A 24,636-nucleotide genomic window follows, 5' to 3' on the forward strand; every position below is an offset into this window, starting at 1 on the left:
GTACACCAGTCCCCTTGATAATATGCCCCTTAGGGGCATATTATCAAGGGGGTTTATCTCCGCTTTTTTGGCTTTAAAAGCCAAGAAAGCGGAGATAAAATTATCTCCCTATTACCTAGCTGTCGCTAACACCAGTTAGCGACAGCTAGTAGGAGATAGCGACCATCTTGGGCCCCGCTTTGCATGTCAGTGATATTTATCACTAATGACATGCAAAGTGGTCGTGCCAAGATGTTAGCGACTGGAAACAGTCGCTAACATCGCTATCTCCTATTACCAACTTTTGGAAATAAAAGCTAACACCTGCCCTGAGCAGTTCTTAGCCATGTTATCCAATGGGGGGTGGATAACATGGCTAAGAGCATTAGCTCGGTAATGCATGAAGATCGCTGATTTTTCAGCGATATTCATGCATTATTGCCAATTTTATCGCATTTGCGATAAACCTTGGTAATACCAAGGTTTATCTGCGATACAAAACCGCTGCAGTTCGGCGATAATTTTTTCTCGCTAACCAAGCAATAGCGATAATTATCGCTATTGCTTGGTAATATGCCCCTTAGTTCTAAATTTGTAAGTCTTCTTAACAGTATAGTATACTTGTACTGTACAACATATACACCCGTGCAGAGAGCACACTCTGCAGTCTGCTATCTCAATAAGTAAGGAATATAATAGTTTACCACTGTCCGCCACTACCGTGGCATCCCCCACAGCAGCTTCCGCTGGCTGTTGCACCGCCTCCGCCCCAGGAGTGCCCACCTCTGTGCTGGCCCCGGCACCGCTGGATGGTTGTGCCGATGTTCCGCCTAGAAAATACATTTCAGATTCTTAGATGCCATATACACCACTCCCTAGTATTTTGTCTAGGAATGAAAAAATGTCACTACGACTACACAAACAAATGTAATAATTTGTGACTGTCTAGTCAAAACTAAAAATTTCACTTTTTTTCAGGGAAGGGTGTTGTCTTGCTACACTTTTTGGCACAACTGATGAATGCTTGCTTTTTAACATGCACCGTTTTTCTCATAACAGACAGAAGCTTCCCTTCTAAGAACAAGAGCAACATCAGATCATCATCACTAGGACGGAGTCAGCAACGATTCAGCACCACAAAGAAGATTTGAAGTTCCAACCAGGTGAGGGCTCGCCCACAATTAATGGGTGAAATCACTAAGCACTTTTCCATTTTCAATCCACTGTTTATGTAGTGTGAGGAACTTGATTTTAATAAATGGTTTTACTTTTAATAAAGCTTTACAACTTACATAGACTCTGTGGTTTTTAGTCATGAGTGAGTGAGCGAAAGGGTTTGCAAATTGCAAATTGCAAGCATGAGTCCGTGGCTCTGACAGTTCTGGACTCTGACTCCGTAGTCTTATGTCCTGGGTTGGATAATCATCATTGGGGATCAATCATCGATGAATTAGGGAGCTAAATGACTCTGTCACCCTAGCTAGTCAGTAAGGAGATTGGGGGTTCAAATACTGTTATGACTGAGGTATGTGGAAAGTCTAACTGCGCCTATTATAATTGATAAACAATGCACTATTTAGTGTCCATAGTTCTGTTTGTGCAGAATTGTCCCTGCAACAATAGTAGTATGGATTGTCCTCCTATCCAATCAAAAAGTAAACTAGTATCTTATTCTTTCTTGGTGGTCATTGACAGTTTATTGTTGGGAATTGTCAAATCATAAACATTTAGAAGACTTCAAAAGACATTCTAGTAGTACCACAGGGAGTCATAGTAGAGGCAGGATAAGAATTTAGAAACAGTCTACAAGAAGATCAAAGACGATGTAGGAAAAATCGAATGAGGAATGTTAGTAAAAAATAGGTACTCTAAAAGATAGGGAAGTATAATTATTAATATTAACATGAAAACTTACTGGGGTCAGCAGAGGAGCCCTCGCCGGACCGATCCTGGCCTTCCTGGTCCTCGTCCGCCGGCGCAGCTACCTCCTCCTCTGTCCTCTTGGCCCTGGGGGGAGCTGATGTACAACATGAAAGAAAGACACAAACATGGATGATTGTTGTCAACCAAATCAAACATTTCAAAAGAACAATAACAAATTATTTCGGGGAAATAGCAAATAGACAACAATTGCACTACATTGATTGACCTATCTGATGTGGTCTACTAGGATATTAGTATTGCTGAATTCGCGGACCGTCGACTTGGAAAGTTATGTAACTCACTAAACCAACTACAAAAATGTTCGACTAGGAATGGCAGGCAGCACTCCGCAGCACGTGAAGTGTCTGACAAAGTCCATTGTGATTGCAGACCAGTGAGAACACTACAAAGTAAGTTTCCTACTATATAACCAGTCATTAAAATACTCAAACTATCAATCCACCACCACTATCTCTTCTTAGAGGCAGGTATACGAAGGAAGGACTGGACTTGAGTCTCTAGGGGCAGATTTACAAGTCCCTTGTGGCTCTTTTGCTCCGTCGTTGCGTGACTTTTGTGACACAGCGGCAGCGCTAAAGAGGCGCCATGGTGCGGGGTATATTTACAACGTGACGCATCTGGGAGATGCATCACGTTGTAAAGCCCTGTGCCATCAGGGGGCGTTCCAGCGCAAGGGAGAACGTTCCTGCGACGGAACGCATCCTAAAAGTGGCTGAGTGAAATCTACAAGATTTCACTCAGTCACTTTTAGGCCAAAGCTGCGTCACTCAAAACCCTGCGCCTGCTTGAAGCAGACGTACTGCTTGACGCAGCATTGGGGAGATAGGGCACCCCAGAGCATTGCTGGAGCTGTGTCGTGGTTGCGACGCAACTCCAACAATGCGCTGCCTTTAGGGCACAGATGCGTGACGCTTCTGTGTTGTTTTTGCCCCATGGTGCGCCGCATTATAAATGCGGTGCACCATGGGTGGTGGAGGCGTGGCGCACAATTACTGGCGCATCCCTGCTAATTTGCAGGGATGCGCCAGTAAGTGTAAATCTGCCCCTTCGTGTCTAGCATTAAGCAGTTCTGTAAAGTACACTCATACATAATTACTCAGGCCAATGAAATGAGCAAAAAGAAAAATCTAAAACAAATAAGCATAGTAGCACCGCCACTGAGCAGGAGTGCAGTGCACCTGAAATGCAATCACAGAACATTTTGAAACATAATTTACCTACAATCTAATCGGCAGCATTATTGCTCTTCGGAAAAAACAAAAATTTGCAATATGATAACACATAGAGCAGGAGAAAACAGAGTAGTGATTAAATGGCTACTACTACTCACCAAGCCCGGGGATCTCGACGCCTAGCAGGTCGAGCAGGTCGTGTTCGTGGTCCAGGAGGTCGGACCACCGGTGCGTGGCCTGGTTGTAGGTGCGCCGGACCTGAGTGTGTTTCTACATGGCCCGGCACACCTTGTCCCACAGCTTCCGACGCTCCCGGAGCCCGTACCCACTAACGATCCTGCCGCCTGCCGCGATGGTCTTGGGGAGGCGGCGCTGCACATAGTAAACCAGTGCGGCCACCTCCTCCGCGCTGAAGATCTCTCGGGCTGTGACTAGCTCCCCCTGCAATCGCCCGCTTGGGAGCCGGGTACGGGGTACAGGACCCTTCCCCTTCTCCTTCTCGGCTCCCTTTGCCATGGTCCTGTACAGCAGAAAGAAAAAAAAAAAGGATAGGGAAAAATTAAAGTAAAAAAAAAAGTTTAAAAAAGTAGCTTTAAAAGTAACGAAAAGTTGAAAGAAACACAAAATATAGGGGCATATTATCAAGGGATTTATCTCTGCTTTTTTGGCTTTAAAAGCCAAGAAAGCGGAGATAAAATTATCTCCCTATCAGCAACAGGGTGCTAACACGCAAATTTGCATGTTAGCACCCTTTTTCACTACGCTTCCCTTTGCATCTCTAATGAGATGCAAAGTGGGCGTTCCAGAGCAAAATAATACGAGAAATGTCGCTAAGCGACATTTCTCCTATCATCAAGCTTCACGCTAACTCTGTTAGAGACAAAAAAAGCAGCGCTAACGACGGTTAGCGCTGCTTTTTTTACACCTTGTGGGGCATATTATCAAGGGGGTTTATCTCCGCTTTTTTGGCTTTAAAAGCCAAGAAAGCGGAGATAAAATTATCTCCCTATTACCTAGCTGTCGCTAACACCAGTTAGCGACAGCTAGTAGGAGATAGCGACCATCTTGGGCCCCACTTTGCATGTCAGAGAAATTGATCACTAATGACATGCAAAGTGGGCGTGCCAAGATGTTAGCGACTGGAAACAGTCGCTAACATCGCTATATCCTATTACCAACTTTTGGAGATATTCACGATAAGCACGAATCTCTCCAAAAGCTAACACCTGCCCTGAGCAGTTCTTAGCCATGTTATCCAATGGGAGGTGGATAACATGGCTAAGAGCATTAGTTCGGTAATGCCTGAATATCGCTGACTTTTCTGCGATATTCATGCATTGCGGACGATTTTTATCGCATTTGCGATAAACCTTGGTAATACCAAGGTTTTTCTGCGATAAAAATCGCCGCAGGTCGGCGATACATTTTTATCTCTAACCAAGCAATAGCGATAATTATCGCTACTGCTTGGTAATATGCCCCTGTATTTTCCTGACTTAGCCATGATATCCTATAGAAGGTGGATATCATGGCTAAGTTTGTGAGCCCCTATCATCAAGCTTACCCCAAACTTCGAGAGATTATCGTTCGTTTTTCAGCGATAATCTCTCATTTGGTAGTTAGCGTGAGGATTTTTATCACTTCTGAGATAAACGTTGCTAATGGCAAGTTATCTCAGCGATAATTTCCGGCGATGCTTAGCGATAAAAAAAATCGTTGCAAAGCCTAGTTAGCGATGAATATCGCTACTCGTTGGTTATTTGCCCCATAGATGTAGAAAAAAAGAGGGATAGATATAGAGTAGAAAAGATAAAAAAAGTCCAAAGAAACAAAGGATTGCACAGATCAAAGGAGGATTAGAAAGCATGCACAGAACCATAGCAATGAATGAAAAACTAGATGGCTGCGCCCATTGAGGACCGCGTGGGTAAGTTTGCGCGATTTTTCCCCCGCGAGTACGCAGAAACACGCGCAAACTCATAATAGCGTGCCGCACACAACGCGACATTGTCAATAGCGCCCGGAAACGGAAATACGCATCGAGCACAAGATGGCCGCGCCCATGTACGACCGCATGGGCAACCTCCTGGTCGGTGCGCTGCAAGGTGTCCGCCAATAAGCAAAAAAACGGGCGAACACGCAAAAAAAAAAAATTCCGCAAATTTGCACGAATTCGCGGATTGCAAGTTCGATTTCGAGCGAATTCGCGCCCCGCGAATCTCGCGAAATTGCAGAAAAACAAATTTTGCAAAACTGAAAGCACTTAGCAGGTGCAAAAGTTCAAGCTAATTTGTAACCATTCCCTGTAGTGCTTCCTGAGGGGCCCCTCCAGAGTTCAGTTGCCTACTTGCAACTATTCTCTGACCCTGCTCTGACCCTCAAAGCAGGGTCAGAGAATAGTTACAAGTATGGCACAATGCTCCTGTAAAAAAATTAAACTACAACAGGAAGCACTTACAGCTAAGTAAGCAGCTGCCAGACTTCAAGCTCAAATTCAGTGACACATTAACCAGCCCCAAATGAATTCATCTCAGTTGAGGCTGGGAAGGTGTGCTTTGCTTTCCCCCCATAATCTACAGTGGTGAACAAGAGGGTGGTAGTGGTGAACCAGAGGGTGCTGTGATAAGCCAGAGGGGGGCAGTGATGATCCAGAGGGTGGCAGTGGCAAACCAGAGGGTGGCAGTGATGAACCAGAGGGTGGCAGTGATGAACCAGAGGGTGGCAGTGGTGAACCAGAGGGTGATGAACCAGAGGATAGCATTGATGAACCAGAGGGTGGCAGTCTTGAACCAGAGGGTGGCAGTGGTGAAGCAGAAGGTGCTGTGATGAACCAGAGGATGGCAGTGATCAACCAGAGGGTGGCAGTCTTGAACCAGAGGGTCGCAGTGATCAACCAGAGGGTAGCAGTGATGAACCAGAGGGTGGCACTGGTGAACCAGAGGGTGGCAGTGCAAAACCAGAGGGTGGCAGTGATGAACCAGAGGATGGCAGTGATCAACCAGAGGGTGGCGGCTTGAACCAGAGGGTGGCAGTGGTCAACCAGAGGGTGGCAGTGATGAACCAGAGGGTGGCACTGGTGAACCAGAGTGTGGCAGTGATGATCCAGAGAGTGTCAGTGGCAAACCAGAGGGTGGCAGTGATGAACCAGAGGGTGGTAGTGATGATCCAGAGGGTGGCAGTGGCGAACCAGAGGGTGCTGTGATGAACCAGAGGGTGGCAGTGATGAACCAGAGGGTGGCAGTGGTGAACCAGAGGGTGGCAGTGATGAACCAGAGGATGGCAGTGATCAACCAGAGGGTGGCAGCCTTGAACCAGAGGGTGGCAGTGATCAACCAGAGGGTGGCAGTGATGAACCAGAGGGTGGCACTGGTGAACCAGAGGGTGGCAGTGATGATCCAGAGGGTGTCAGTGGCAAACCAGAGGGTGGCAGTGATGAACCAGAGGGTGGCAGTGATGATCCAGAGGGTGGCAGTGGCGAACCAGAGGGTGGCAGTAATGAACCAGAGGGTGGCAGTGATGATCCAGAGGGTGGAAGTGGCGAACCAGAGGGTGCTGTGATGAACCAGAGGGTGGCAGTGGTGAACCACAAGGTGATAAACCAGAGGATAGCTGTGATGAACCAGAGGTTGGCAGCGGTGAACCAGAGGGTGGCAGTGATGATCCAGAGGGTGGCAGTGGCAAACCAGAGGGTGGCAGTGATGAACCAGAGGGTGGCAGTGATGATCCAGAGGGTGGCAGTGGCAAACCAGAGGGTGGCAGTGATGATCCAGAGGGTGGCAGTGGCGAACCAGAGGGTGGCAGTAATGAACCAGAGGGTGGCAGTGATGAACCAGAGGCTGGCAGTGGTGAACCACAAGGTGATGAACCAGAGGATAGCAGTGATGAACCAGAGGGTGGCAGTGGTGAACCAGAGGGTGGCAGTGATGATCCAGAGGGTGGCAGTGGCAAACCAGAGGGTGGCAGTGATGATCCAGAGGGTGGCAGTGGCAAACCAGAGGGTGGCAGTAATGAACCAGAGGGTGGCAGTGATGAGCCAGAGGGTGGCAGGGATGAACCAGAGGATGCCGGTGATCAACCAGAGGGTGGGAGCCTTGAACCAGAGGGTGGCAGTGATCAACCAGAAGGTGGCAGTGATGAACCAGAAGGTGGCACTGGTGAACCAGAGGGTGGCAGTGATGATCCAGAGGGTGGCAGTGGCAAACCAGAGGGTGGCAGTGATGAACCAGAGGTTGGCAGTGATGATCCAGAGGGTGGCAGTGGCGAACCAGAGGGTGGCAGTAATGAACCAGAGGGGCAGTGGTGAACCACAAGGTGATGAACCAGAGGATAGCAGTGGTTAACCAGAGGGTGGCAGCGGTGAACCAGAGGGTGGCAGTGATGATCCAGAGGGTGGCAGTGGCAAACCAGAGGGTGGCAGTGATGAACCAGAGGGTGGCAGTGGCAAACCAGAGGGTGGCAGTGATGAACCAGAGGGTGGCAGTGATGATCCAGAGGGTGGCAGTGGCAAACCAGGGGGTGGCAGGAATGAACCAGAGGGTGGCAGTGATGATCCAGAGGGTGGCAGTGGCAAACCAGAGGGTGGCAGTAATGAACCAGAGGGTGGCAGTGATGAACCAGAGGGTGGCAGTGGTGAACCACAAGGTGATGAACCAGAGGATAGCAGTGATGAACCAGAGGGTGGCAGTGGTGAACCAGAGGGTGGCAGTGATTATCCAGAGGGTGGCAGTGGCAAACCAGAGGGTGGCAGTGATGAACCAGAGGGTGGCAGTGATGAGCCAAAGGGTGACAGTGGCAAACCAGAGGGTGCTGTGATAAACCAGAGGATGGCAGTGATCAACCAGAGGGTGGCAGTCTTGAACCAGAGGGTGGCAGTGGTGAACCAGAGGGTGCTGCGATGAACCAGAGGGTGGCAGTGGTGAACCAGAGGGTGGTAGTGGTGAACCAGAGGGTGACAGTGGTGAACCAGAGAGTGACAGTGGTGAACCAGAGAGTGGCAGTGGTGAACCAGAGGGTGCTGTGATGGACCAGAGGGTGGCAGTGGTGAACCAGAAGGTGATAGTGATGAACCAGAGGGTGGCATTGGTGAACCAGAGGGTGGAAGTGATGAACCGGAGGGTGGCCACGATGAACCACAGGGTCGCAAACAGGCTGGACACATAGAAACAACATGGTCACGACCGTTGCGACCACACAAGTAAGTTTGCGCTCCTGAACCTGTAAAAAACCCTTGCAAACTGGCAAAAACCCTTGCAAACGTGCAAAAAAAAAGAAATTCGCAAATTCGCACGAATTTGTGGATTTTGCGAATTGCGAGTTCGCTTTCGCACGAATTCGCGTACCGCGAATTCGCAAATTTCGCCCATACTTACTCAGTGCCACAAAGAGCTTTAAAAAATACACTTTACAGAATGTTAAACGACAAAAACCACAGCTTTGGATTGGAATGGAATGGAATGGAATGGAATGAGTATTTATAGAGCGCGGTAGTTACCCGGAGGCGTCCTAGCGCTGTGAACAGACGCGTGGGAGGTGCAGGGAGCAGGTGCTAGTTTTTGAAAAGCTTGGTTTTTTAGGCCTTTTCTGAAGGACAGTAAATTGGATTCCCTGCGTAGTTGTAAAGGCAGGGCGTTCCAGAGTTTTGCCACGTTGTATCCAAAGGAGCGTCCGCCACACATTGCCCTCTTGATTCGGGGCACTGTAAGTAGGTGTGAGAGAGTGGATCTGAGCTGTCTATTGGGCAGGTAGGGGGTGACTAGAGAGTGATTAATGGGGGCTCCGGTTTTCCAGAAAGCTCTGTGCGCAATGCAGAGGGACTTGAATGAAACTCGGTCCCTAACTGGGAGCCAGTGTAGGTTCCTGAGTTCTTCCTTGACTGAAGTGTGACGGGGGATAAAAAGAAGGGTGCGGGTAGCGCAGTTTAGAACCACCTGTAATTTGTTTAGGGTGGACTGTGGGGCTCCCAAATAAAGGGCGTTGCCGAAATCCAGGCGTGATAAAATTAAGCCCTGGATCATAATTTTCCTTGCATTGAATGGTAGTAGGGGGGTGATTTTTCGTATCAGTCTGAGTAGACCGAAGCAGGTGGCGGAGAGTTTTGCTGCTTGTTGCTTAAAGTTAAGGGAACTGTCTAGCCAGATGCCCAGGCTTTTGATGGAGTCTTTTGGGGCCGTAGGAGGACCGAGGCATGGGGGCCAGAGATGTTCGATGTTGGTGTGGGGGCGGTGGCCTACCAACATTAGCTCCGTCTAGTCTCCATTTAATTTGAGGTCATCCAGGAGGCAACTGCCTCCAGGCCGTCCCTAAGGAGGGAAGAGGGGGAGTTGGTCTGGCTCAGAGCCCCCACTAGCTGAGTGTCGTCTGCGCATGTTATTATTGTTAGCCCAAAGGGCCGGACTACCTCAGCTAGGGGGCTCATGTACACATTAAAAAGTGTAAAAAGTGTGGGGCTCAGGGAGGAGCCCTATGGCACCCCACAGTTTAGGGGTTTCCTGATGGATGAGGTTTTGCCTTCGAAGACTTGGAAGTATTGTTCTTTTAAAAAGGAGGGAAACGAGGAGATTGCAGTTGATGAAACACCAATATTGGTGAGTCGTTGTAGCAATATGTTGTGGTTGACCGCGTCGAAGGCGGCACTTAGGTCAAGTAGGATAATTGTTGCAGTGCCTCCCTGGTCAGTGAACTTCCGGGCCTCTTCTAACACATTGACGAGGGCGGTTTCTGTTCCATGCATGGGTCGGAATCCTGTCTGGGTGGGGACTAGCAGCTGTTGGGTTTCTAGAAATTCTGTTAGAGTGTTGTTAACGTGTTTTTCTAATATCTTGCTGAGCCAGGGCAGCAGGGATATGGGTCGATAGTTCCCTGGAATATTGGGGTCAAGGTTAGGTTTTTTGAGGAGTGCCTTGACCATCGCAAGCTTCCATGGAGGCGGGACAATTCCTGAGGCAAGCGAGGAGTTCAGAATCTCTAGCATCGTGGGGAGGATGTGTGTTGCGACTATCCGTAGGGATCGTGGAGGAGCTGGGTCATTCGGGGACCCAGATTTTACAAGATGCATAATTGATTCCAGAGAGGATAGGTCTAGTGGGGGTATGGAGGTGAAATTTCCCGGGTTTAGGGAGGGTAACTGGGATTCGGGGGTAGGAGTGGGAGGGGTATTTGGGGGTGAGGTTGAAGTTTGTGGGAAAGCGGAGTATATATTTTGAATTTTGTTGTAGAAAAATTCTGCCAGGTCGTCGCATCTAGCTTGTGGGTTGGGGAAGATTGGGGTTTTTTCTAATGGTTTAAGGAGGGATTTAGCAATTTTATAGATTTCTCTAGGTTTGGATGCGGCTGCGATGATCTTATTTTCGTAGAAGAGGGCTTGTGCTGATCTGATTTCGTGCCCTGTGGGCTGCTTTCCTAGAGAGGGAGTAGTCTAGGCGCCACTGTCTCTCCAGTTAGAGGCGCGTTTAGGTTTTATGGTAGTGATGGGGAGAACAGGATCTAGGGAGCTAGAGATCCATTTATTAAAGTTGTCGTTAGTTGAACAGGGGTCTGTGTTGTGCAGTGGTTTGAGGGTATCTAATGAGGATGACCATTCTGCTTGAGGGATCTTGGACCAGTTGCGTTCCTTCCTGGTAATAGGAATTTTCATTCGAGGGGGTGTTGGGCAGTTCCAGGTGGCCGGGATTAGGTAGTGATCTGTCCAGGGCAAGGGCAGGGGTTTTCCTGCTGACAGGCCAGGGCAGTTGGTGAAAATGGGGTCGAGGAGATGGCCCTTTGAGTGGGTGGGCATTAGTACTAATTGCTGGAGCTGCAGTGCGGCCAGGTTGCCAGTTATTTCTACTGTGTCGGGGTCGGTGGCTTTATCTAGGTGGATGTTCAAGTCACCCAGAAGGGTATAGTTAGCAGAATTACATACTAGGTTTGCGATAGAGAGAGATAGGAAGTTGATGAACTGCCCCATGGAGCCTGGGGGTCGGTAGATGAGTATTCCATTCATGGTGTTTGTCGGTGAAAAGTCTACTGAAAATGAGAGGCTCTCGCAGTTTGGGATAGGGTGGGGGGAAGAGTGGCAGCTGTAGCAGTCTTTGTAGATGATTGCCAGTCCACCCCCTTTCCCCGTTGTGCGGTCTGCTCACACAATTTGATACCCTTCTGGTAGTGCTTGGACTATGTCTGGGTCTGAGTCAGCGTGCAGCCAGGTATCAGTGAGAAACAGAGCGTCGGGATTGAGTTCTTCCAACAAGAGGGAGATCTCAGTAGTGTGTTGGGGGAGGGATCTGCAGTTTAGGAGTAAAATACTCCACGGGGTGGTTTCTATATCAAGGGCCGGGGAGAGCTGGAGCCCACAATGGGGACAACCGAGATTCTTCAGTGTTAAGTTACATTTGGTGGGACAAGTGGGGACTCGTCCTCTGAGTTTTAATAGAGCCTCGGAGCTGTATTTAAAAGTGGTGGTTGCCGGAGGAGCAGGGAGGGTGGCCCCTAGCCCCGGTCGGCCGCGGACGGGCGCAGACGGGCTTGCCTTTGGCGCGACGGCGGTGCGCCCGCTGCGCGCGTCAGCTGCGCGGGACAGTTGTCATCTTTGTGATATAGATGACGGGCTCTAGGTCACGTGACCGTCGGAGCTCCGCCTTTCAATCACACTGGGAGTTTGGGCTGAGATAAGGATTTAGAGCTTCACCCTCCACGTCAATCAGGCAATTAGTCCTGCGGTTGAACGGGGTGAGTGGGTGCGATCTTCTTTTCGAACACGGTGCAGTGAGGTGAAGTTAAAAGCTTACAAGATACGATTATTTTAAAAACAGGTTTTCAGCAGTGCAAATGTGGTTTAGATAGCACTGTGCGCCTAGAACAGTCGGCGTCGCTATCACCGGGCTTTTCTAACTTGTTATGCTCTGTAGCGCCTTCAGCGCGCGTCTGGGGCGAAGACAGCATACACCCGAGTGATATAGAGGACGGGCTCTAGGTCACGTGACCATCGGAGCTCCGCCTTTCAATCACACCGGGAGTTTGGACTGAGATAAGGATTTAGAGCTTCACCCTCCACGTCAATCAGGCAATTAAGCCTGCGGTGGAACGGGGTGAGTGGGTGCGATCGTCTTTTCGAACACAGTGCAGTGAGGTGAAGTTAAAAGCTTACAAGATACGATTATTTTAAAAACAGGTTTTCAGCAGTGCAAATGTGGTTTAAATAGCGCTGTGCGCCTAGAACAGTCGGTGTCGCTATCACGGGGCTTTTCTAACTTGTTATGCTCTGTAGCGCCTTCAGCGTTACAGAGCATAACAGTTCTTGTTCTGTTTCAAGCACTCCATACAATCTGTATGAACCCTCTCCGCATTTTCCTACTGATAACAAACCCCTTTGCTCCCAGAAATAAACTTTCTGGGTGGTTTGTGCACATTTGAATGGGAGATGAGACCTCGGAAGAGCCCAGCTCTGCGCCGGACTGCGAGTCACCTCAGAGAGCGAAAACAAAGCCCGTCCTCTGGCCATCACCTACCCAAGCAAATACAGGGAGCGAAGGTGAGAACAAAGAGGAAGAAATACAAGAATTATGAAAACTGCTCAAGGAGAAAAAATACCTAAGTTACTGCCGTATTTGAAAAGCTGAGAAAACAAAAAAGAACGTAAAGAGTAAACTGAAGCCAAATAAAGTCACAGTTTTCTCTTTGTCACAGATTACAATTATGCAAGAAAATCACATTGAAAAATATACTATCTTATTTTTTTATTATATATTCTCCAATCTCTGAAGAGACTATAAAAATTTGCCATTTCAACTATATTTCAAGATTCTATGACAGGGTATTGGGTAAAGTTTTCAATCAGCAATAATCGCACCTCGGTTAAACCTCATTGGTTACGATACTGCCACTGCCCAAAACTAAACAATTTGGTGTGAATTTCATTCCCACTCGCCCTAGTACCTCATGTTACAAAGAACATGAACCCTTTTCAAAAGATTGTATCTGTTTATGCATAACTACACCTCCACTGCTTCTGACAGGCAATGTAAGACATATCTTGGAGTTGTTTTACTAATTTCCATCAGCTCTCTGCCCCAAACCGCCGCTAGCCACACGCAGAGAACTCTGGGAAATCGTATGCTAAATAGCTCTCTAGGTAAGCAGCACCCTCCCTAGTTATGGATTTGATGCTCAGGCAGATATCCCTTCCAACAAAGATGAGATCTAGGCTGCTAGCCATGGGTTCTGGAAAATATAAGAGGCACAAATTCATATTAGCATCCTCATAGGGCCCACTGTCCTCAAATGTTTACTAGAGGAGGAACGGCAATAATTTAAAGGAAAATAAATTATAGCTACATGTGGTATTGCCCATTTGACCCATTGCCACCCACTGCCCTTCCCTCACCCTGGTGCACTCCGTGGTGACATCACATGGAATGTCACCACTGCGAGTGTTCTATGTTGAGCGCCGGCGGAGCAGGGAGCTGAGAGACGCGGTGACGGTGTTTGTCACCTGTGGCTGGGGTCGCATTATCTAGCCTATTCCTATTATCTGTTGTACTAATAAACCTTTCCTGAAACCCACTTCTGGCTGCTGTGTGGTGACCTTTTCAACACTGGCGACGAGGACCGGGAGCAGGCAGACGCGACCCCAACACGGAAGGCAGGCGAGGAACATTGAAGACAGCGCGACGTGCGGGAAGAAAAACAGTCGGGAAGTGAACCAAATACCCAGTCTGTGGATGAATTTATGTAGGTGCAGGCACACCTCGGCAGGCGAAGCATAGTTATAAAGAAGTAGCGCGGTGACTGTAAACTTTTGGAGGAGATTCGATTGGGGACCGTCATTCACCTCTCACCCCGCTATCTGGGTGACGTTCATTGTGAGGTGCTTGGAAAGAAAGCAGCCTAGCAACACAAAATCTCAGGAGGACCAGTCAAATTGAATGGGCGGCGAAAGGGAAAACTGTGCTGGGAGCAAGAGGAGCGTGCTGTCTCACGATTTAACTGGTGAAAGAGATCTGTGAGGGAGAAGTGCATCGTGGGTGGTGGAGGCTGTATGGTGTGATGTGAATGAACTGGCTCAGGAACGAAATAAAAGAAAGCAATCTGAAGAATTCCCCGTCATACAAATATCCCTGCCAAAGCCAAGCTGGAGAACACACCACCACCTCACCATATCTGGCCCCACATGCAGTCGCGTAGCGAATAGACTCACAGCAAGTTCACCCGGCTGTTGGACTGAAGCGGGAGGAGCACCCCCCACTGTACTGTTATTTCTGGGGGAAAATAAACTTTCATTTGCGCTAGGTTGGGGAATCTGTACCTCTTCGGGATAGTCTTTTCCTGATCAACGGTGCCACCTTGTGGATGCTTCAAGCAACGCGTATTTAACTCATTGCAAGGAAGAGCATGCATTTTTAAAATAAATGTGGAAGGAGGGGGCATATTATCAGGGGGGTTTATCTCCGCTTTTTTGGCTTTAAAAGCCAAGAAAGCGGAGTTAAAATTATCTCCCTATTACCTAGCTGTCGCTAACACCAGTTAGCGACAGCTAGTAGGAGATAGCGACCATCTTGGGCCCCACTTTGTATGTCAGTGATATTTATCACTAATGACATGCAAAGTGGGCGTGCCAAGATGTTAGCGACTGGAAACAGTCGCTAACATCGCTATCTCCTATTACCAACTTTTGGAGATATTCGCGCTAAAGCGCGAATATCTCCAAAAGCTAACACCTGTCCTGAGCAGTTCTTAGCCATGTTATCCAATGGGAGGTGGATAACATGGCTAAGAGCATTAGCTCGGTAATGCATGAATATCGCTGACTTTTCAGCGATATTCATGCATTGCGGCCGATTTTTATCGCATTTGCGATAAACCTTGGTAATACCAAGGTTTATCTGTGATAAAAATCGCCGCAGCTCAGCGGTAAATTTTTGTCTCTAACCAAGCAATAGCGATAATTATCGCTATTGCTTGGTAATATGCCCCGAGATTTGTTGAAAGTGGTTAGGACTACACCGAAAAAATAAGTAGCATCACCTATTTGCTAGCTATCTCTGTGAAGTATAATGCAGAATGTAACGCCACCCCCAATGTTTTTAGTAAACCCAGGGAAACCTGTAATACAATGGAAGAAGTGGAAGAAAATGTTTTTGAATTATGCTGTTGTGTGTGGGCCCAATCTGGGGTTAGAGAGGAAAGTGGCCTTGTTGGAATATTATTTAGGGGCAGAAGGGGAAGAAGTTTTAGAACACCTCCCAGAACTTAGCACCCAAGAGGCAAGAGGGCTGAACGAGTTTGAGATAAGCATTAAAAAACTGGATTTACACTACCTCCCTAAGACTAGTACCATCATGGAAAGATATCATTTTGGGTAGAGAGGACAGAAGGAAGGGGAATCCATGGAAGACTTTGTATCCGACCTACGTAAACTTGCTGCGACATGCAAATTTGGGGGCTCTTGTGAAGAGAGGATCAGGGACCAGTTTGTATTAACATGTAGAACGGAACGGGTACGGGAGGAGTTGTGGCTGAAGGATGACCCTCCACTAAGAGAAGTACTTATTGTAGCCAAGCAGGTGGAGCACATGATGCAGTGTGTGAGTGAGATAAAACAAGATAGTGAGGGCAAAGATGGCGAGGGGAAGGTTAAAGTGAGCGAAGTAGTGACAGAAGAGGACAAGGTATTGGAAGTCAAAGGACAGAAGTTGGGTCACAGAGAGCAGAAGGAAGGGAAGGTAGGCTGGTCTTTTAAGGGGAATTGTTATAGGTGTGGCAAACAAGGCCATATGGCAAATGACAAGGACTGCCCTGCACTCCGGTTCACATGGAACAAGTGTGGTAGAAAGGGACATTTCCGACAATTTTGCAGGAGTGGCCAAGGGGTCAAGAAACAGCCTAGGGAAAATATCAACACAGTATGTGATGAGATTGTCCTACAAATAGGGGATGGTCAGGTCAACAGTCCTAAAGACAACATTGAGATTAGGGGGACAAGCATTGAGGCCATGTTTGACTCGTGCTCGAAAATCACGATCATCAATGCTAAAGAATTTGAAAGCGTGGCAAAGGACAAGATCAGGTTGAGCAGAATGGACCTTAGACCAGGGGGATACAGTGGTCAACCCATTAGCAAGAAGGGTTTTTTCTGGAGCACAATAGAATACAAAGGTAGACTCACGGCAGAGAAGGTGTATGTATCCTCCAAGGGAGACAACATTCTGGGGTGGAAAGCACAAAAGGAGTTAGGCATATACCTTGACCCTAACAAAATCCCACAGATCTTGATCCATGAGGTACAGGGAACCAGTGACGACATCGAGACGGAATACAAGGAGGTATTCAACAACGAGTTAGGGTGCCTGAAGAACTATTCACACAGGATAAAGCTGAAGGAAAATGCAGTACCTGTTGTAGCCAAGGTGAGGAACTAACCACTGGCTATTCAAGAAGCGGTAAAAGAGGAACTGGAAAAGCTGTGCAACATGGGGGTCATAGAGCCAGTGGAGGCAACGGAGTGGCTCGCGCCAATCGTCGCAGCAAGAAAAAAAGAAGGATCTGTCCGCCTATGCATCGACCTCAGGGCGTTGAATAAGGAGGTGGTCGTGGATAAATTTCCCCTGCCCAACATCATGCAGATGATGAGCATGTTGGAAGGTGCGAGGGTATTTTCAACGTTGGACCTAACCTCAGCCTACTTCCAGATTAGGCTCCATGAAGACTCACAGGACCTGACTTCGTTTGTGACGCCCATGGGTGCTTTTAAGTTTAATAGAATGCCGTTTGGACTGGTCTCCGCCGCAGCAGTGTTCCAGAGAATCATGGGGAGCTCACTTAAGGGCATCCCTGGAGTCTTATGCTACCAGGACGACATACTCGCGTTTGGCAGGGACAACGAACAACACGATGGAAGGCTGAGGCAAGTGTTGGCGAGATTTAAGGACCAGGGCCTCACAGTAAGAAAAGAAAAGTGCAGGATCAGGTGCAACGAATTTGACTTCCTGGGACACAAGGTGACCCAGGATGGTATCTGTCCTAAAGCCGAGCTACAGAACACCATAGCGAACTTGATGCCGCCAAAGAGTAAAGAGGAGATAAAGTCTTTCATGGGAATGGTAGAATTCTACAGTAAATTTGTGAGGAACTTCGCTGGCAGAACCTTTACCATTCGACGACTACTCAAGAAAGATGCGGTGTTCAATTGGGACGGAGAATGCCAGAAGGAGTTTGAGGAAGTAAAGAAAGCTCTGGCAGAAGCCCCCAGCTTGAAAGCTTTCGTTCCCAACAGGAAGACTGTGGTAACCACTGATGCGAGCTCGAAGGGACTAGGGGCGGTCCTTTCTCAAGTGGGTGCGAAGGGAGAGGAAACCTTAGCCTTTGCATCCAGGTCACTAAGGAAGTCGGAAACCAACTACTCGGTGATCGAGAAGGAAGCATTAGCGGCACACTGGGCGATGAGCAAGTTCAGAGACTTCATCTGGGGTACCCAGTTTACCTTGCGTACCAACCGCAAGCCCCTAGTAGAAGTATTTACCAAGAAGGGACTTGACGCAATATCGAGCCCAATCAGGCGTTGGGTTGTAAGCCTACAGGAATACACGTTCTGCGTTGAATACGTTCCCGGAACGAGAAACCTTGCTGCAGACTGCCTTTCGCGACTGGTGAATGATGAGGCAGGAGACGAGCCCGAAGGATTTAAAAATGAGGAAAATGAAGAGTTCCAGACAGAAAACGTATGCGTGATCACCCAAGGAGCCATAAGTGAGGAGGCGTGGAAGGAGGCTTTGGAGGCAGACGACCTATTGAGAAAAGTGAGCGAAAGAGCACGAGAAAGGTGGAGACATGAAGACAAGCAAAGCGAAACGCTACGCCCATACTGGATGGTCAGAGAAGAGATTTCTGAGAATGACGGATGTCTGTTCAGGGGTACGAGGCTGATCCCACCCAGAGCGGTGAGAGAACAACTGGTGGATTTGACCCACAATGGACATTTAGGCATCACCAAAACAAAGCAGAGAATGCGCGAGGATTACTGGTGGCCGTGCATGGACTATGACATTGAAAGCAAAGTGAGGGACTGTATCCCGTGCACAGTTAGCGACAAGGTCTTGAAACAACATACTCCGCCAATGGTCTGCAGGCCACCTCCCTCGGCCCGTGGGAAGAAGTGGCGCTAGACATAATAGGCCCTTTAACTGGAGAAGCAAGAAAGCCATACATCTTAGTCCTGGTGGATTTGTATTCGAGATGGCCAGAGGTAAAGATCGTGCCAGAAATCACCACAAAAACTGTCGTTGAGTTCTTACGGGAGTTAATCCTCAGAGAAGGATCACCAAGCAGTCTACTGACAGACAATGGAGTACAGCTATGCTCAAAGGAGATGAAGGAGTTCCTCGAGAGTTATGAGATCGTACACAAGCGATGTGCACTCTACCACCCCGAAACTAATGGAATGGTGGAGCGTTTCAACAAGACCCTGAAGGAGAGCATCCAACTAGCCAAGACTAATGGTTTGAACTGGAAGGAAGAAATCATGAAACGTCTGGAAGCCTATCGCCTAACTCCACGCCAGATGATGGATGGAACCCCGTTTGAACTACTCAAAGCAAGGAGACCCAACACCAAACTTTCACCAGGGTGGATGAGTTGGCAGAAAGGTTGGACTGATCACTCTAGAGAGGCTACAGCACTTGACAGACAGGGGAGAGCCATGCTAGAGAGGAAGGGAAGTGGGTTTCAGGGTGGGTGATGACAGAAAAATCAAAGCACCTACAGGGAGAGTGAGTTGGTCGGTGTTCAGTAGGCCCACCAAGGTTGTAAAGATATTCAGGAACGCAGTGAAGACCCAGGAAGGCAAAATTTGGAACTTGGGAAGAGTAGTGAGGTATCAACCCCCGAGGGAAGTTTCTGTAGAGGGGGAAGTGAGGAGGGAAAAGCCCCTTGTACAAAGGGAACAGCCCTCTGTGAAGCGTGGCGAAGTAGCCCATCCAGCCAACCGTACTAGCCAAAGGGTGGTCAGACCGCCAAGACATCTGGAACAATACGTGACGTAGTTTGAAGAATATTGTCTGATACCAACATGATGTTTCATTGCTTTATTTGTTGTTGTGTAAGGAAGGGGGATGTGTGGTATCGCCCATTTGACCCATTGCCACCACCTGCCCTTCCCTCGCCCTGGTGCACTCCGTGGTGACATCAAATGGAATGTCACCACTGCGAGTGTTCTATGTTGAGCGCCGGCGGAGCAGGGAGCTAAGAGACGCGGTGATGGTGTTTGTCACCTGTGGCTGGGATCGCATTATCTAGCCTATTCCTATTATCTGTTGTACTAATAAACCTTTCCTGAAACCCACTTCTGGCTGCTGTGAGGTGACCTTTTCAACACTACATTTTTCCATATTCCATACTGCAAGTCTGCCATTTCATGGCACTACATAGTTTTTTTTTTTTTTTTGGTTCAAGACATTTATTGAGCATTGTCAGGAATACACAGCGTCTCGCCAACAACCCGGAGGCCGGCCGCTATCAGTGCATACAGAAATACAAATCATTTTCGACATGCATGTGCGTTAAAAACAATTTTGCCAACAGTTCCATCTAAGTGACAAGTGCCGCGTCTTACAGCTAAATAAATGAGTCTCGAGTTTTTTGAATTTTTATATAACCATTGACATGTGCAGTGTCCATACAAACTCAGGAATGATGGGGGGGATGGGGGGGGGGGCACACGGGTATCTAGGTGGGCATATCTACTCTCGGTAGGCACGGTGCTATCAGAGTGGCAGAGTCACGAGACCACAGAAGAGGGAAGGCTAAGCCACAGTATCGGAAGTAGTGGGCAGACAGGCATCCCGGGATGTCGCTGAGGATGAGGTTCTTCACATAGGGTCTTGAACGGGGGGGGCAGGGAGGGGGGCAGAGAGGGGGGAGGGGGGGAGAATGAGGGTGGGGGGGAAGAAGGGGGGGGGAACGGGGAGAGGCAGCAAACACATCATGCCATATCTAGCAGTCCAGATGCTATATTGCGAGCTCAAGACATATCATCAAAGGTACCCCACCGCCCACCTTCAATCGCTGTCATCCTCGGGCGGATCAGTTATCAAATAACATTGCAACGGGGCCCATATGTCAGTAGGCCTAGAAGTAGGCGGCATTAGTTCAGAATAGGTATTCAATTGTTCCTGGCAGTATACCATATCACTCAACCAATCCTTGAATTTGGGTGCCCTTCCCCGCCCCCATCTACAGGCCACCCTGCGTTTAGCCAGAAGCATAGCTAGTGCCACATATTTGCGGTGAGCCGCTTGAAGAGGTGCAACATACCCCAGAAGGGCCACCAATGGGGATGGATCCACCGTCATGTGTATCATGTTGGAGAGGGCCTGAAACACCTGAGTCCAGTATCCATTTACTGCAGGACATCCCCATGCAAGGTGAAGGAAATCAGCTCCTGGGGCCCCACACCTGTCACAGGCATCTGTAGGCCTAAGCTTGAATCTGTGCAGACGTGCTGGAGTGTGGTATAGCCTGTGCAGAAATTTATAGTGGATTATTCTATAACGGCTGTTAGATGAAATGCGCTCAGTTTGCTGCAGGCAAAATTCCCATTGTGTGTCCGTGAAAGTCAAGGTTAGATCTTGTTCCCATTTCTGCCTAGCGGGCAGATCAGTGTATGTCGTGTTGGCCCGTATAGATTTATAGAGTGTAGACACTAGCTTAATAGGATGATCGTGAAGCAGCATGTTTTGCAAGGGGGGTAGCACCGGGGGCTCGCAGGGGAAATCAGGCGTGATAGCTTGTAGGCCGTGTCTGAGTCTGACATAATAAAACAAGTCCAGAGGTGTCGGGTGGATGCCCTCATAGAAATGTTCCCTAGTTCGGAAGACGCCATCCAGGTACAAGTCCCCCCACGTAGTGACACCAATCTTTTTCAATAGTCTTTGAAAGCCAGCCTCCTGTAGGAGCGGCAGCTGTGGGTGGTAGGCCAGCGGCAGTGTCGGTGCGTATAAGAAGTGCAAGTCCAGCTTGGACACAATAGAGTGCCATACCGTCACAGTGCTCGACACAGTGGAAGGGGTCTTGTCCCTACCCTCCACCTGGGAGTAGAGCGCGCCTTCAATGGGGATCGGGTGTGCTAGCCAGTGCTCAGCCGCCAGTTGAGGCATGTATCTTTGCTGGCGCACCCAAAAGTACGCATAATGAGCCTGAGCAGCCCGGTAATAGAGTTCAAAGTCAGGGATGCCAAATCCCCCCTGTGCGAATGGCCGGACAAGGATCTCCCATTTGAGTCTGGGCGTTTTACCACCCCACACTAGTCGGAGCAATTCTGAACGTAGCAGACGAAAAAAATAGGATCCGGGGTGGTATGGAATATTCAAGAATAGATACAAAAGTTGAGGGAGTATGATCATTTTGATTAATGAGGCACGACCCGCCATGGAAAGAGGGAGCGTGATCCATCTAGATATATTGTCGCTCAACTTGTCCATCACAGTGCCATAGTTTGCACGCATCAGTTCTTCTCTACTCTTTTCCACATGTATACCCAGGTACTTAAAATCCCCCGTGCTCCAGGCAAGTGGGAATTCCAGTGGGAATGGAACTGTCGAGGCAGTAAGGGGGAAGATACATGATTTCTTCCAGTTGATTTGAACCTCCAAGAGGGCACCAAACCGAATGAATTCACGGAGTATAGGATGCAAGTTATCGCTCGGGTGGCGAACATAGAGGGTGATATCGTCAGCATACATAGAGACGAGTAATTGTCTCTGAAAGCAGCGCATTGCCCTGTCCTGATGATGCTGCCGCAATTTAGCCGCCAGGGGTTCAGTGGCTATGGCAAACAGAAGAGGGGACAGTGGGCACCCCTGTCTTGTCCCCCTGGTGATCGGGAACTCCGACGACAATTTCCCATTGATGAGTACTCTGGCAGTTGGATGTGTATACAATAATTTAATCCAGGAAATAAAGAGAGGCGGGAAACCCATTCGCTCCAGAACTTTAAACACATAGTCCCATTCGAGCGAGTGAAACGCCTTGGTGGCGTCTAAAAAAATGGCTGCCATAGGGAGATCCTCATGGACGGAGTCGTATACCGAAAAAAAGGTACGGAGATTATGCGACGTCGCCCTTCCAGGGACAAATCCGGACTGGTCCGGAAGGATAAGAGCAGGCAGGAGGAGGCCTATGCGTGTCGCAATCAGTTTCGCAAGAACTTTAACGTTGCAGTTTAACAGGGACAGAGGTCTGTAAGAGTCGCAGCTGGAGGCGGGTTTCCCAGGCTTAAGCAGCGACGTAATGAGGGCAACTCTCATGGAGGCAGGGAGATGGCCCACCTCCAATGCGTCCTCAAAGACCTCCCGCCAACACCGGAGCCATGAAGTCGATGAAAGTCTTGTAGAATTCTATAGGCACGCCATCTAAACCAGTGGCCTTGCCCGACTTCATGCCCATGATGGCCTCCCTGACCTCATCCAGCTCAAAAGGGGCGTTCAAGAAGGCTCTCTGCGCATCACTCAACCACCCCAAGGAGATATCTGCCAGATAGTCATCCAACGTGAGTTCATTGTGTCTGCTAGTGGAGTATAGTGTACTGTAATGTCGCACAAATTCGTTAAGGATTTGGGTGGTGTCTCTAAGTACCAGCCCCTCCGCCGTCTCAATGGCACTACATAGTTGCATTTGCTGCATTTAATTTTTAGCTTTAGGAGGTACAATATACTGGTTTCCTGGTTTTCAAAACATTTTAGGGGAAGATTCACAAGGATCTGACGCATCTGCATAGATGCATAGGTTTCCTTGCGTCAGTGCTGAATGTCCTTGTGGCACTATGGATGCGCTGTATTTACAATACATTGCTCCATGGTGCAAGGATTAACAGATGCATCAGAAATTCTGACACATGTGTTGGCACAAAAGTGACGCATTGCTGGAGTTGATCATGAAAGTGAAGCAAAAAGCCATGAGTCATTCCAAACGCTTGGTCTGTGCAGTCGTAGGGATTTTGCCGCAGTGAAGGCGTAGAGTGACGCAGTGAAATCTTGTAGATTTCAGTGCGTGAGTTCTACAAGGCTTTTTTCCGTGGAAACGCCCACCCTGCATACATTATGCCTGACGCAGGTATAATGTGATGCAGGGCTTTATGATGTGACGCATCTCCCTAGATGCGTCACATTGTAAAAGGGCCGCAACATTTACGCCGCAGCTGCGTCACAATACAGATTTTTATATGTGCCCTGTAAATGGCTGTGTGTACGTTGTGTGTCTCCGTCTGCATGCAGCATACACATTTTCCCGGATCATGTAGCCCAGTTGGGCTGATGCAGCCACGCAAGAGCTCTTTGCGTGACCTCATTGTCACCGATTAAAATCAGGGAGGATCCAGGCAGCCTTTCATGGCTCTCAGGTGAAAAAATGAACCCTAGTGCAAGAATGGAAATAGGCCCCCTTATTCATGTTTGAAATATAAAATACCACAATAATCGGGGTTTAGTGGGTCCCGCAGCTCTGTGGGCGCCAGTGCCACTGCACCTGCTGCAACAATGGAAGCTACGCCCCTGTCATACAGCTGGGTAACATCAATTACTCAGTGACACAAAGAGCATTAAAAATACACTTTTCATAATGTTAAATGACAAAAACAACAGCTTTGTCAGTTCTTGTTCTGTTTCAAGCACTCCATACAATCTGTATGAACCCTCTCCGCATTTTCCTACTGATAACAAACACCTTTGCTCCCAGAAATAAACTTTCTAGGTGGTTTGTGTACATTTGAATGGGAGATGAGACCTCGAAAGAGCCCAGCCCTGCGCCGGAATGCGAGTCACCTCAGAGAGCGTAAACAAAGCCCGTACTCTGGCCATCACCTACCCGAGCGAATCCGGGGAGCGAAGGTGAGAAAAAAGAGGAAGAAATACAAGAATTATGAAAACTGATCAAGGAGAAAAAATCCCTAAGTTACTGCCGTATTTAAAAAGCTGAGAAGGGGGCGTGGCTTAGCGGGCGACGATGGCGGTTGCAGCTTCCTAGAGCTCCCGCCGGCCCGATACATATCCGACCAATTATCCTGGCCCCCGGACCCAGTACTGCAGACCAACTGTGGGGCAAGTGTGACGGACGGTGCCGAGAGTCCTCCGGAGCGGGGAGCGGCGCTTCTGGACCGTCCAGTGCGGTTGAGTCGCCGGCGGCGGCCTGCGGCCTGGTCCTGAACAGCGAGGCTGGGACCTCGATTTTGGCCCTTTCCGGGCAGGAGGGCTTGTGCGCGGGCCGACCGCACTGCAGGCTTGCCTTGGCCTGGAGCCTCCTGGGGTCGGCGGAGCGGCGGACGAGCCCCCGGTTGTCTCGCCAGTTGCAGGGGAGGTGGTCAGAGCACGGAGGACTCCCGGGGGGAGCAGCGGCCTACACCGATTCCGGGCAGCCGGGGCCTCGAGTTTGGTGGTCCTTGCCGGTTCGGGCTGGCGTCTGACTCCGGCTGCGACTGACCAGCGGAGGAGCCTGGGGAGCTGAGACCCCTGGTGTGTGGCCTTGTTCAGAGGGCTGAGCGCAACACTACTGTCCCTCCTCTGGTGGCGGACTGGTGGGC

The 24,636-nt window shown here is 48.9% G+C and overlaps 1 non-coding gene across 1 annotated transcript; it reads right to left on the reverse strand.

Moving 5' to 3' along the window:
- Positions 1-12,826: 12,826 nt before the first annotated feature.
- Positions 12,827-12,966, reverse strand: LOC147679114 (U4 spliceosomal RNA). Its single transcript, XR_015301871.1, has one exon. It is a non-coding gene; the product is annotated as a U4 spliceosomal RNA (small nuclear RNA).
- Positions 12,967-24,636: the final 11,670 nt, after the last annotated feature.

Source organism: Lissotriton vulgaris, chromosome 11, assembly GCF_964263255.1.
Source record: "Lissotriton vulgaris chromosome 11, aLisVul1.2, whole genome shotgun sequence".
NCBI lineage: Eukaryota > Metazoa > Chordata > Amphibia > Caudata > Salamandridae > Lissotriton > Lissotriton vulgaris.